General features: G+C 43.2%; 1 pseudogene; it reads right to left on the minus strand.

Moving 5' to 3' along the window:
- Positions 1-11,088: 11,088 nt before the first annotated feature.
- LOC124778808 lies at positions 11,089-11,206 on the minus strand (annotated as a pseudogene).
- Between the last annotated feature and the right edge of the window lie 306 nt (positions 11,207-11,512).

Consider the following 11,512-nt stretch of genomic DNA (forward strand, 5'->3'; position numbering starts at 1 on the left):
CAGCGCAGTTCCGAACTGAAGCGCCTAGAACCGCTCGGCCACAGCGGCTGGCCTTCGCTCAACGGTCTTTGACGAGACACTGTTGCAGCCCCTTCGTTCACCTGGGCAAATTAGTTGCTCAACGGTTGTACGTGTGTTCGCCCCACAGCTGTCGTTCACCCCTGCCACTTCTGGCCCGTGCTGCAGCAGTTGCCTCGGAGCAGGTTTTGAATAGCGTCATTTTGCCAAGCACGAAGACAACTTACAAATTTAGCCGTTTCGGAAGCCTATGATCATATCCTTTTGGACTTCAGATCAATCGCTCCGTTTCCTCATTACGACTACAACTGCATAGTTTTCCGCGTCCCCCTGATACGTTTCATGTATCCTGCACTAATAGTGCTGCCACCAATTATCTTCGAGTGCTTATTTCATGCAGATGACAAACATAGGCGTGTGTCACATTAATGTGACTGGACAGTGCAGCAGAGGTTGAAAATACCGCTATAGTTGTAAAGTTCTTTTATGATCACAGGACCGGTTTTGGGCTCTTATACGCCCAACTTCAGGTGTCGTAACTTGGTGCTGTGATCCCCCAGCGCTGTGGTGGACGTGCGAAAGTCGCAGTGTGCTACTTGCGCTCGTGGATAGCACACCGCGCCTAGTACACGTCCGCCACGGCGCTGGAGGATCACAGCACCAAGTTACGGCACTTGAAGATGGGCGTACAACAGCCCGAAAGCGGTCCTGTGATAATAAAAACTTTACAACAGCAGCGGTATTTTCAACCTCTGGTATAATGCTCAGATGCGGATGTTCCTCCAACATGATTGTTTGGACACTGTACAATGAATAGCCCTCCAGTGCCGCTTTGTAAGTCTCAAGCCAGCACAAGTCTATACTGGTTTCATACATACACTGTATCACAGAACTTATCTACATGACATTTCTTATACTAATTGTAATTAATTACCAGTTCATAATATGGCAGAAAAACCTAGAGTAATTACGCTTCAGCGTGGATAGTTATGCTATCCCAGGACCCTTGAAATAAGGAACTAATGGTCGTAGATAAATATATCCTGTTTTATTGGTATTAACGACTTAAATACTTAGTGAGTTACATGTCCCACAGACCATCTGAATGATTATTTTGTGACCGTCTCAGTTTATGAGATACGTATACATGATTAGTTTCGGTGGATGCCCACATCCTAGACATCTCAAAAGTTCGTAATGACACGGGTCTAAGTTTAACTGCAATGAACACACATTTTTCAGCGTTACTCACGGAACTAAACTTAAAACTAGGGATTTTTCTTTACAGGCTGTAGATGTTTAAATAAAAGTTCGTCCATGGAATAGGAGTTGTCCTAAAGAAATAATATAAGGCTAAATTAAAAAAAAAACTTGGTTTATTACCGAACAGACATTTTATGTTATTGGTCAAATGATAAGATATTTTGAGGCAATGACAACGTTTATAATGAATATCAACGATTGAAAGTCGACTTTTATAAATATTAAAAATTGCAATAATTATTATTAGCCTGGTGGAAGACGTAAGGAGGTGTGTAAAGCTCCATCTCTGACAAAATATCGTTACCTATACCTTTTGTCTAAAACTGGAAGGCAATTTAGTGAAACTTCATTACGATTATCATAAAATCCCATATGTAGCCGTACATTTTGTATTACGAAAACCCTTATTCCGACATGTCAGTCGGAAACTAAGTCTTTACTTATTTTTATCATTTAAGCACTGACCTACAGAATTTTCCCTGACAAAAACAACTCGAGCTTAAGCTATTCATTTATAACCCACAATATACAAGCCCAACGCAATCTGACTACTATACAGTGACAACATGACTTCCAATAATTAACAAAAAAGAAGGGCCCTGATTTGCAAAAAATCCTAACAATAATAAAAATAAAAAAAGTAAAAAATGAAATTAAAAAATTATGAAACTACCTCCAACTCTATTAATTGTCTAAACTCATTTCAGTCACGAACCCCATTTTTTTATAAGTCACTTTCCTCACAGAAAATCTTCATAAAATGAACTACAGCAATTACAGCAAGCAGCAACTACAGCCAGCTAAATAAAAAGAGTCTAACTACTATAGACTGTAACTATTAGGAAGCATATGGTTAGCAAAAGAAAGATATGGTTGAAGAACAGACAATGTATTTAGAAAATTTTACCTACTTCATGTGACACCCAGTTCCAAAATTTATGTAGTTGTCAATAATTGCACTGCTCAAACATTACCAACAACATCCATCCTCATTTTACATTTCCTTGCGTCTCACTTTACAATGCACGTCCTACCAACACAGAATCTCCACTAAGAAAAACATGTCCATACACTTCTCTGTCCACTCGCTAACTGCTAGTCCGTCCAACCACAGAATGTCTTGCCGAGGGCGCAGAGCGCTGTCAGCGATATTAACACACTCTATAGCGCCGCCAACACATAAACAGGCTACTTACACAGTATTCCAACACCTTCTGGAACCTCCTACTGTCGGACATGTCAATATTCTGACAGAGAACTAAAAACAGAAATTAATTACACTGCTTACAAATCATGGAAAAATCAATTCTCTTGTATCTGAGTGCAAATTTTAAAATATTCTCTAACGTCGCCTGACAATTATACTGCAATGCTCCTGCACGCAACAGACAACTTACCTCATTTTGCCGCTGCAACTGCATAAGCAGCAATATACTAAAATAAATAAAAAAAAATTTTGCGACTCATGCAGAGTAAAATGCATGGTTAAAATTACGGATGCGTCTACTCTTATGTCTTTTTATATAGGAATTGAATGATCAGGAGGGGTTTGGTCAACAATCCTTAAGTGGTGTGAAAAGTGAAACGAACCAATTCATATTAATATAGTATTATATCTTGAAGATGAAGATTCATAAATTGACAAATCAGACTTTCCTTTTCCTTGGAGGGTTTGAATTATTTCACAATTTCTGCTATCAATTATCAAGTATCTTGTCACAACAATGATATGAATGGTATTTCTCTCCACGCCAGGCTGCGTCCGACTACTCTCAACAACTGTTCGCTCGCTACCACTCGCGCTAATAATATCTCAGACTCACAGTTTGTGTTTGCACGCAACAGCAGAATCAGTAGCCATCTTTCCAAAAAATATGAACGTCCAACTTTCACGGTAATTTTTTCTTCCTGTGTTGTAGGTATGGACATCACTATTGTTTAGTTGACAAGGATTATTTATGTCGAATTCACTATATATGACTAGTGCTCATGTGCTACATCAACTGTTCGTACGATTCTGTTTGTTGAAGAGAACTTAATAAAGTGTGTTTCCTCAAAGTTAGAGCCCATTTTCAAAAAAGCAGTTACCAATCCTTCGAGAAACATAATTAACAATGTATTCTGTTGCTTGCTCTGTAATGGGACATATTATTACACTAGTACTGTCTTCAAATATTAACAATTCTACTTGATGAATGTTGACTAGAGGTTCATTGAAATATACACTGAAAAGACAAAGAAACTGGTACACCTGCCTAATGTTGTATAGGACCCGCGTGAGCACGCAGAAGTGCCGCATAAATACTTGGCATGGACCCGACTAATGAGTGAATTAGTGCTGGAGGGAACTGAAACCATGAATCCTGCAGGGCTCTTCATAAATCCGTAAGAGTACGAGGGGATGGAGATCTCTTCTGAACAATATGTTGCAAGGCATCCCAGATATGCTCAATAATATTCATATCTAGGGAGCTTGGTGGCCAGCGGAAGTGTTCAAACTCAGAAGAGTGTTCCTCCAGCCACTCTGTAACAATTCTGGATGTGTTGGGTGTCGCATTGTCCAGCTGGAATTGCCCAGGTTCGTCGGAATGCACAATGGACATGAATGGATGCAGGTGATCAGACAGGCGAGGCGTAAAGTTTGTGTCCTGCAGTCATCAAGGGTACACGAGTGGGCCTTCGGCTTCGAAAGGCCATATCGATGATGTTTCGTTGAATGTTTCGCACGCTGACATTTGTTGATGGCCCAGCATTGAAATCTGCAGAATTTTGCGGAAGGGTCGCATTTCTGTCACGCTGAACGATTCTCTTCAGTCGTCGTTCTTGCAGGATCTTTTTCCGGCCACAGCGATGTCGCAGCTTTATGTTTTACCGGATTCCTGGTATTCACAGTACTGTCATGAAATGGCCGTAAGGGAAAATCCCCACTTCATAGCTACCTCGGAGATGCTGTTAGGCGTTGCCGACCTAGACGCCGTATTCTGCCTGTTAACATAGTGAATACGTATTCCTGTATCAGTTTCTTTGGAACTTCAGTTTATGAGGAACAGGAGTTGACTCAGAACCGAGCCTTCCATGACTTCTCTGTAGTCACTAAAATTTTCTCTCCTTCGAAGGATTACCATCCAGTCTTGTCAGAAGTATTACTATGACACACAAAATATTTCCGAACACTTAAACACCCCTGTTGCCTTATCGTACAAGGAAATAGGTATCTCTGAAGGTACCAACCAATCCATCTCCAGTTTGTACTGCGGTTTCAATGACCAACCACTTCATGCAACCGTGCAGAAAAAAAGCCGAAGATCACTCTGATCATGGAACATGATCCTTCCAGTCCTAATATGCATTGTTAATGTGTTCACCAGCATTGATACAGAGGCTGTACACCATCGTATTGAAACATCCTCTCAGGAACAATGAGAGGTGCAGTTTCTGGCATGAATTCTTTACTCTGCAGCAGAATGTGCGCTCTTTTAAAATTTCTCGACAGATTAAAACTGTGATGGACAGGGTCTCGAACCCCGATGCGTACCTTTTGTGGACAACGCTCTTAAAGACTACGATTCCTTCCAAGAACGTCTGCAAGTGGCTCAAATGATCGCCTGGAACCATGGTGAGCCATTTAATAGCCATTACTACATAAAGGAACCCCTTTAGACATTTCCTTGCAGTATAATTTTCAACTATTGGCACCCACGCTCCTCCGACAGTTCGTATAATGGCATCCGCCTGTTATCTATAGCGTCACCACCTCAACTTTTCCTTATTTCTTGAAATCTGTTAACAACTTTCTCGATCCACCTACAGTCCAGACGCCTGGATGCACGTATCGCTCATCTCCATTTCATTTTGATTCTGTTCCTCAAACAATTTGGGTGTTTTCCTACCCTTCCTAACACCCAACACACATTTTTCCTTTACTTGTAGCAAGATGCTCAGGTTTCGATTGGTTTCTGCGTTAAGAATGCGGGTCGGACTGCCATATATCTAAACTGCCGATACACGATGGTTGTACACTTTCCGACTCAGATAAAAACACTATTTAGTTTACTGAAAGCACTCCTGTCTATGTTTGGTCTTCCGTTTATTTCTTACGTTGACCGTCGAGTCATTGTCGTCACCTCCCCTGAACACCTGAATACGAGGAAACAAACTCATCAACTGATTCTAAGACTTCATTGTTAATCTCTCATAGCTTCTTTTCAGGTTGCTGATCACATATTAATTTAGCCACACAGTAATTCACATTCAGCCTACTTTCAAGCTCTGTTACGTTATTCCATTCGTTGTTTCTCTAACGGTTGTCTCTAGTGTACCTTAAACCCCCCCCCCCCCCCCCCCCCGACTAAATTTGCCATTTTTAGCGATCGATTAATGTAGCATCCTAACCTTTATTTTAATGACCGTGAGTTTCTGGATAAGCGCTAATCGGTTTTGACCGCTACGCTAATTGTTTCAAACGGATTTTGACTGCTCAGTAATGTTACATTTAAAGGATAGACGTTTTGCGTTAATCAGAGTATAACACCGAAAATGCAGATAAAGTACCTTCTGCACCACCCAAAATTTTTTGCTGTTTAATATCTGTCGATAACTTTTAATATATTGTTATTTCTGAATCTGTGAGCTTTATTACTGAAACTATATTTATTACGTAATGGGTGTAATAGTGTTTTCATTTGTGAACATACATAACTGGTTGTAACTATAATGTAAATATTGTAAATTACTGGGTAATCACCAAGGGAACTTCGTTTAAATGTATCGATACCAGCAACGAAATGGCAGTAGCTGGGCCGTTCTTTAGCTTTGCGTGGTAGCGGGACTCTGTCGGGCTGCTAGCAGAGCAGCTTGAGTTTTGAAAGAGTGCAGAAGCTTCCTGAATGAGATTTTCAATCTACAGCGGAGTGTGCGCTGATATGAAACTTCCTGGCAGATTAAAACTGTGTGCCGGACCGAGACTCGAACTCGGGACCTCTCATTTTGGACACATCCCCCAGGCTGTGGCTAAGCCATGTCTCCGCAAAATCCTTTCTTTCAGGAGTGCTAGTTCTGCAAGGTTCGCAGGAGAGCTTCTGTAAAGTTTGGAAAGTAGGAGACGAGGTACTGGCAGAAATAAAGCTGTGAGGACGGGGCGTGAGTCGTGCTTGGGTAGCTCAGTTGGTAGAGCACTTGCCCGCGAAAGGCAAAGGTCCCGAGTTCGAGTCTCGGTCCGGCACACAGTTTTAATCTGCCAGGAAGTTTCAGAGTGCAGAGGTGTTTGCTGGCGCTCTCGCAGGCGCGGTGTTCAGTTATGATCGCGCCAATGCAGACTCACCCACTTTATTAACCAGCCAGTACTGAGAGCACGGTCGGAGTGTGCGGGCGGGGGAAGCTGCAGTTCTAACTATTGCCTGTCCCATAATTATCTGAGGCTCTGGAGATGACTCGGGGTTCTCAACCAGCACCAGCAGCATTGTCGTCGTCTACATTCTTCGTCGTCCGCACAGCTACAACGTCGTAAGACTATTAACTGACATAGTAAAACTGATATTGAACAGGCATTACCCAGTGGCATTTCTTTCACAAACTTTAATGGATAACTTCCTTGAATAATAACCTGCAGTAGTTAAAACTTTTAGGACACCTTAGTTGTCCTTGTCCAGAGACATTATTACCAAGCAGGGTCCCTTTCCTTATCGTGCAATCACAGAATGTCGTAAAAACATGAAAACCGATTATCTACACTGCTGGCCACCGTAAATGCAACACCCTGAAGGAAGCATCCGATTCAAGTGAAATTTACACCATGGGTTTGCAGCGAAGAGATATGCAACTGATTAGAATTTCAGCGCAGACGCACATCACGCGCGCCTGTGGCGCCACCTCATAGCGCCATTTAAGGCTTGGCGATTTCGACGAGTGTACGTTCGGCACGTGTGTTTACCTTGTGGTTGTTTCACAAGACGATCAGTTATGCCTCGTAGACAACAGCGAACATCGTTTGATCAAGTATTCGAGTTCGACAGAGGAAGGATAGTGGCTTACCGAGATTGTGGATTATCATACAGAGAAATCGCTAGTCGTGTTGGACGAAACCAAACAACTGTAATGCGGATATGTGACCGTTGGATGCAGGAGGGTACGATGGACCGACGTGGTCGATCGCATTCACCTCGGTGCACCACTGCACGTGCTGATAGGCAAATTGTGCGCACGGCAGTGACGGATCGCTCAGTGACATCCCGAACCATAGCACAGCACATTGCGTCTGTAACGCATCATCCAGTGTCTGCGCGTACCATTCGACGCCGTTTACAGCAGAGTGGTCTGTCCGCAAGACGTCCATTGCTTCGTCTACCATTGACGCAGAACCACAGACGTCTCCGTCGCCAATGGTGTGATGACAGACGGATGTGGACGGCAGAATGGAATGACGTTGACTTTACTGACGAGGCACGCTTCTGTCTGCAGCACCACGATGGTCGGATTCGAGTGTGGAGACACCGTGGAGAGAGGATGCTGGACAGCTGCATTACGCACCGCCACACTGGTCTTGCACCGGGTATTATGGTAAGGGACGGTATTGGATATTACTCTCGCACGCCTCTAGTACGCATTGCCGGCGTTTTAAATAGCCGGCGCTACATATCCGAGGTGCTGGAGCCAGTTGTCCTTCCTTACCTTCAGGGCTCGGCCACAGCCATATTTCAACAGGATAATGCGCGACCACACGTGGCACGCATTGTCCAAAGGTTCTTCGCCAATAACCAGATTGAAGTGCTTCCCTGGCCGGCTCGCTCTCCGGATCTTTCGCCGATAGAAAACATGTGGTCCATGGTTGCTCAACGAGTGACCCAGATTACATCCCCAGCTGCCACACCAGATGATCTTTGGCAACGTGTGGAAGCTACTTGGGCTGCTGTACCCCAGGAACACATGCAACGTCTCTTTGACTCAATGCCGAGACGTGTGGCAGCGGTGATCTCCAACAATGGCGGCTACTCTGGCTACTGATTCTGGCAGGAACCAAATGTCACAGACGTCTGTAAACGTAATCATTTGATACTTGGTCAACATGTTATCTACAAAATAAATTTTGTTGTGCTACCTCTTGTCTTTCTTGGTGTTGCATTTACGGTGGCCAGCAGTGTATTTACTGCCACTTTTGTTTCTTTGCTAATGACTACTTTTAGTCTAAGCTTTGCTGCCTCAGCAAATGTTCGTTCCTGCATTGCATAGCAGAGGCTTAACTAATTTAAAATTTTGAGTGTTAACTTCACTCACTAAAAGTAACGTAAAATTTTGCTGGCAAAAATAGTGACTAAAGATTCAGCGCAAATAATTAGCAACGAGTTGGTGTTTATTTTATTGGTCTCATGTAAAAGTAAATCAGTTGCTCATTTGCTTAAAGTAAATTCAATTCAGTCTTTCAGTATTTAAAACTAAGTTGCTTGCCTTTTCTCCAAACTATGAGTTACGTTGCGCAGAGGTTAATGAAAGTCATCTTTTACGTAACAAAATGTCAGTTACAGCCAGACATTTATTTAACCAACAACTTCATTTAACTTTGCTTTCAAAATTTAGTATTTCATACTAAATAACTGCAGACTCAGTGCATCTTGATTCATTTATTTTCTCGTTAACTGTTGTGTTATGAAAAAGTTGTGTTGCCACGCCGATAATTATTTGCTTGATTTTCTTTGGCATTACCTTTCTTAGGAATTTGGATTTCATTGCCGTAGTGGGCTGGTGGCCGTTTAATTATCCCTTTTTTTGCTTATCAGCCGGCCGGGGTGGCCGAGCGGTTCTAGGCGCTACAGTCTGGAACCGCACGACCGCTACGGTCGCAGGTTCGAATCCTGCCTCGGGCATGGATGTGTGTGCTGTCCTTGGGTTAGTCAGGTTTAAGTAGTTCTAAGTTCCAGGGGACTGATGACCTCAGAAGTTAAGTCCCATAGTGCTCAGAGCCATTTGACCCATTTTTTGCTTATCAGTATTTTTTGTATTAAATATTACGTGGTACCCTTTTCCCTCTGTGTAGTTCGTGAGCGACTACAATAAATTCCACTTGTTTTCAAAATTATTATCCGTACTGAGATTCCTTCCTTCAGAAGTGTCTGTTGTACACTTTCCTCCTACTAGCCTGTATTATTTTCCTTCGGTAACGATAACCTCATTCACTGTAAAATTTTATTAGGTATACGCAGTCATGGTCATTTGCAAGTATATCGCAAGCCAGTAGGCCGATTAGGAAGGGGGAGGTTAGAAAGGCCTTAAAAAGTTAGCAAAAGTGAAGTTATATATTTTCGTTAAACCGAAATGGAGATAGTAACGACCGTTGACATACGCTTCTGTTCACGTTTAATCTTGACACAAGTCAAGTGCACTGAAATATCGCCACACGCTGTTATAATATTCTGTATACTTTATCCTCACTGCAATCCATCGGCTGGCGTGGTAGACGCAAACGCGTAATATCGTCTCTCCGCCTTTGTTATTACTTTTTGGTAAAAACACATTGTCACAGTTCGGTATAATTCCTAAGATTTGCTGGGGGGTGGGGGGGGGGGGGTTGGTTAACTTACGGCAATTGGGACACACACTCAGCCGGTACAAATATGGCTCTTTTCGCCACGGCATTCCATCAACAAACTTACATACTCAGCTGTATATCGGCGCTTCACTTATTCTCGATCTATCCCCGATCTGTGCAAGTAAAATATATTCTTACCTTTCAGTACGTGACTGTGGGTCAGCTACAATTTAAACAGTAGGACGTCATCACAAAAATGCAGATCATCAAGATATGTTAGATTAATACATATACTATTTTCATCTTCATCATATTTTCTTTCTCTTCTTCTTTCTCCACCTAGTTTAGGGATCTGGAAAACTTACTCACAGGAAGCTGCATGTAGATTTAGAGATACTTTCTCAGTATCCTGATAAAGTCTAGGGGAATTTGCTGAATTGGCATGCAAGCAAACCAGATAAAAAATTGTCAACCCTAGGAGGAATCATGCTATTATCGAGTACAACCGCCTCTACTTCAATAATGGGCTGTTTTGGGCGAGGAACGGAGTCCATAAATTTCTAAATTTCTTTGGTCGCAAAATACACTGGGTGAGTAACGTAAGACGAAACATCCCTTTTGTTTCCTGAACGGTTCCAAATATCAGAAGGAGGTCTCTGCAATTTTTAGTGTGCTGAGGGACACGTTATAATTTTTGGGAAATTTGTAGTAAGGTCTTATGTGACCAAACTGCTGAGGTCACCGGTCCCTAAGTTAACACATACTTAACCTACCTTAAACTAACTTACACTAAGGACAACACACACACCCATGCCCGAGGGAAGACTCGAACCTCCGACGGGGGGAGCTGCGCGAACCGTGACAACGCGCCTGAGCCCACTCGGCTACCACGCGCGGCGGACACGTTATATTTTGTATGGAGAATGCTTTGAATTCTGGTATCAACGACATACTGATACAACAAGTATTTTTATTAATGGAAACGTATACTCTTCATAATTGCGCCCTATAGCTCTTGGAAAGAGAATTACAGTGATGCAGCTCTTGTTAGTATTGAAGTTGAAACTTTTGGCAAAACAATCAGAAAAGCACTCCGTCTTCAGGCCACGAGTGGCCTACCGGGACCATCCGACCGCCGTGTCATCCTCAGCGGAGGCTGCGGATAGGAGGGGCGTGGGGTCAGCACACCGCTCTCCCGGTCGTTATGATGGTATTCTGGACCGAAGCCGCTACTATTCGGTCGAGTAGCTCCTCAATTGGCATCACGAGGCTGAGTGCACCCCGAAAAATGGCAACAGCGCATGGCGGCCTGGATGGTCACCCATCCAAGTGCCGACCACGCCCGACACCGCTTAACTTCGGTGATCTCACGGGAACCGGTGTATCCAGTGCAGCAAGGCCGTTGCCAAAACAGTCCGAAAGGTGCACTAAAATCGGAAAGCAATGCGGTAGAGAGGGCTACTGCGGTATAAACAACCCCAAACAGAAGTCTCATGCCAGGCTCCGTCGTTAGAAGGCCGATGCAATAAGACAGGCCTCAGCTACTGAGATAAAACCTCATTTCCTGTACTGCACAGAAACGGCGTCAGCTGTGATTTTTGTACAGGGAACTACGGCATATGCTATCTTCTGGCGAGTCAGGTGGGGCTGAGGAAAACTATTTCAAATGTGCATACGTTCCCAGGTCTTCCTGGAAACAACTGCTGTTTCGTC

This window comes from Schistocerca piceifrons, chromosome 2, assembly GCF_021461385.2.
Source record: "Schistocerca piceifrons isolate TAMUIC-IGC-003096 chromosome 2, iqSchPice1.1, whole genome shotgun sequence".
Classification (NCBI taxonomy): domain Eukaryota; kingdom Metazoa; phylum Arthropoda; class Insecta; order Orthoptera; family Acrididae; genus Schistocerca; species Schistocerca piceifrons.